At 44.0% G+C, this 3,341-nt stretch overlaps 1 non-coding gene across 1 annotated transcript; it reads right to left on the bottom strand.

Annotated features, from left to right (window-relative positions):
• Positions 1-2,115: 2,115 nt before the first annotated feature.
• Positions 2,116-2,187, bottom strand: trnae-cuc (transfer RNA glutamic acid (anticodon CUC)). The gene has a single exon. It is a non-coding gene; the product is annotated as a tRNA-Glu (tRNA).
• Between the last annotated feature and the right edge of the window lie 1,154 nt (positions 2,188-3,341).

Here is a 3,341-nt window from a genome sequence, read left to right as displayed (position 1 = left end):
GAGTTCATGCTGCACTCTCCTCAGTTCTTCCCTGTCTCCAGACCTGAACGCCCTCTTCTTCTTGTTAAGAAGGGCTTTCAGGTCATTGGTGATCCACGGCTTATTATTAGGGAAGCAGCGTACAGTCTGGGTTGGCATGGTGGTGTGTTCACAGAACCTGATGTATTCTGTGATGCAGTCAGTCATGCTGTCCAGATCCTCTCCATGTGGCTCAACGAGTGCATCCCAGTCTGTCGACTCAAAGCAGTCCTGTAGTGCCTCAGCAGCCTCCTGAGTCCACCTCCTCACGCTCCTAGTGGGGACAGGCTGCCACTGAACAAGGGGGATATACTTAGGGGTCAGCAGAACCAGGTTGTGGTCAGATCTTCCAAGAGGGGGGAGGGCTGTGGGACTGTATGCATCCTTAGCATTTGCATACAACAGATCCAGTGTGTTACAGTCTCTGGTGGGGCAGTCAACATACTGGTGAAATGTTGGAAGGGTTTTGTCCAGTGAGACGTGATTAAAATCCCCAGTGATGACAATAAATGCGTTGGGATGCTGCGTCTGTATCTGGGCAACAGCGGAGTGGATGACGTCACAGGCCAGCGCTGCATCAGCTGAAGGAGGAACGTACACACCGATAATGATGGCGGAGGTGAATTCCCGGGGCAAATAATAAGGCCTCATCCCCACAGTCAACAGTTCAATGTCCGGGGTACAGAGACGTTTCTTCATGTGAACATGTCCGGGATTACACCACCTCTCACTCACGTACAGTGCAATCCCTCCTCCTTTCTTCTTTCCGCTGCTTGACACGTCCCTGTCCGCCCGAACAGTGCTGATGAGACTTTATCAGCGCGGCGAGCTCGTCCGTCTTGTTCCCCAGAGACCTCACGTTCCCCATGACGATCGCCGGTACAGCCGGTCTGTGTATCCTCTTCTTCACCCTCCATTTCACTCCGGCTCTGCAGCCACGGCGTCTCCTCCGCAGCTCCTTCAGGTCCTCAGGCCTGGCTCCGGGTAGCAGTGCAGGTTTACACAGCGCAATCAGCTGGTCGCGTGTGTAAACAATGCGCTCAGTGATGCGCTCCTGACCCTCCGTTGCTAGGGTTAGCAAAAACATCACAAAAAAGTGCCGCAAAAGTTCAAAAAAGGAAAGTGTCCATCCTCTCACGCTCACCGGAGAAGAGTTGTCATAACTCACAACAAAAATCTAAACAGAAATACAAAAAACTACTAAAAAAAAACTACGAAAAGCTTGGAAACCCACAGGAGCTGCTGCAACAGGCTGCCACCTAGTACGGCGCCATGGTAATATAAATATAATATTAATAATAATAATAATAATATAATGAATAATAATATAAATGATTATGTGATGATTTCAATCAGGTACTATCTGATATAATGAACAAAATAGGTTGATGTTTTCACAGTATAGGCTTCTATCAGTGTAATACCTTCAAAGTCACATGAAAAGGGAAATTGCTTATTATAACTCAAAGTGGTTTAATTCATCCTCCTATACGTCCCTAACATTACTATTTGTTTCAGGAAGGTGTGCTCGAGTGGTCAAGGCAATGGACTTAAATCCCATTGGGGTTTAACCATACAGACTGCAATGCTGCCAACTAAGGAAGTGTCAACTCTTCTGTGTTCTCCCCTTCATTCATGGGCCAGATGAGTGCATGTTGTTGAGGTGAGGGTCTTCTAACAAACCAGGTCGAGGCTAATGGTTTAAGAAAATCATCAAAATGGAGAAGTGTATTGATGGCGTGAAACAATCTGGCTATTGGATTTACATTCCGTTGAGAAGGGGAATGTAATGGGATGTGCTGTGAATGGTTCATCAAGTCTACCTGCAGTGGAAAAGCTTCCCTGAAGGTTCTGGCGAGATACTGGCGAGGTCGTTCCCAACCTTTTTTGCCAAGGTTGTTTGTGTGAGTGCCTGCTATTCCTGACCCATATCGGGTTCTGGACCAGAGAAACATCAGGAATGCATTCATGGATCTTTGTATATTCTATATGAACACTTTCTCAAGGGGAGTGGAGCTGATTTGCATTCTGAAGCAAATCAGTGGAGGGAGAATGTAATGGAACTGTGTTGGCAGGTATCCCAGTGTTAAAAGCACATTCCCTGACCAGGAACCGAACCCGGGCCGCGGCGGTGAGAGCGCCAAATCCTAGCCACTAGACCATCAGGGATCCCACAGCTCTACCTTCGAAAAATATAAAAGTTAATGAGGAATGACCAGCTGGAGGGTTGGCTTTTTTGAGTGATTGAGTGAGTAAGAAAGAGAGTGACATTGCATGAAATGTATATTTTTCTAATTTTAACATAGAATACTAGGGAGCAACATTGTTTAAGACTTACTGTACATTAAGGAATGAATAAATCCATGTGTGCACTTCTTTTGATTGAAACAGTCTTAGCACAGCCAGTTGTTTACTACACACGTGGCTATGATCTCGACCCTGTGGTCTTTGCAGCGAATACATTTCTACTGTTTCACCCAATTAGTAAAGTAGAAGGAAGACCACACAAATCAAGCACAGAAGGAATTTTCTATTTGTTTGGGTTGCCTAAGGAAAATCCCTTCCTTCCTTCCTTCCTTCCTTCCTTCCTTCCTTCCTTCATTCCATCACACAGACAGTCAGACAGACAGATGGACAGATGATTTTATTGTTGATTTGCCAACACCTTGTTGTTGTTACTGTAACATGCAGCAGAGGAACATTTCTAAATGGCCATAGTTTTAAAAAGAATATTATTGTGGTTATTTAGAAGATAAGATTAAATTACACATCTTTCCTTCTGTAAAGAATCTATTCTAGTTTTGGTTTAAATATGTAGATATTGACATTAAAGAGTGGTATATCTTAAGATGCACAATCCTTTAATGATTTTATTTGGAAGTTTGTTTTATTAACTCTGCCAGACACTGTTTGTTTGTCTGTTTGGTCAGCAGGATAACAAAATAATTACCGAAGAGATTTCCATGAAACTTGGAAGGAGAATGAACCCCATTATCTTTTGGTGCAGATCCACTCCTTTAACACTGTGAGGAGTGGTGATCTACCAGAATGGCCTTCACTAAACAAACAAGGTGGATTATGTCTCAACTCATCAGCTTGCTGAGCTTAGAGGATATAACCTGAAACTAGAGAAGTTTTGAGAGGAATTGGCTGTGCACACACTCCTCGATCAAGTTTGTATTAACATCTCTAACTTACATCATCGGTGTCTCCGAGTTTGCTTCAACTCTCCTGAATGGTCAAGCGAGCCAAAATTCCACAACCAACATCACCGATATAAGATTATTCAGATGTTTCATCATAGAGAAAGCAACATTTCTGTG

This window comes from Sparus aurata, chromosome 14, assembly GCF_900880675.1.
Source record: "Sparus aurata chromosome 14, fSpaAur1.1, whole genome shotgun sequence".
NCBI classification, from domain to species: Eukaryota; Metazoa; Chordata; class Actinopteri; order Spariformes; family Sparidae; genus Sparus; species Sparus aurata.
The sequence above is the reverse complement of the archived record's forward strand: the minus strand, read 5'-3'. Positions and strand labels throughout refer to the sequence as shown.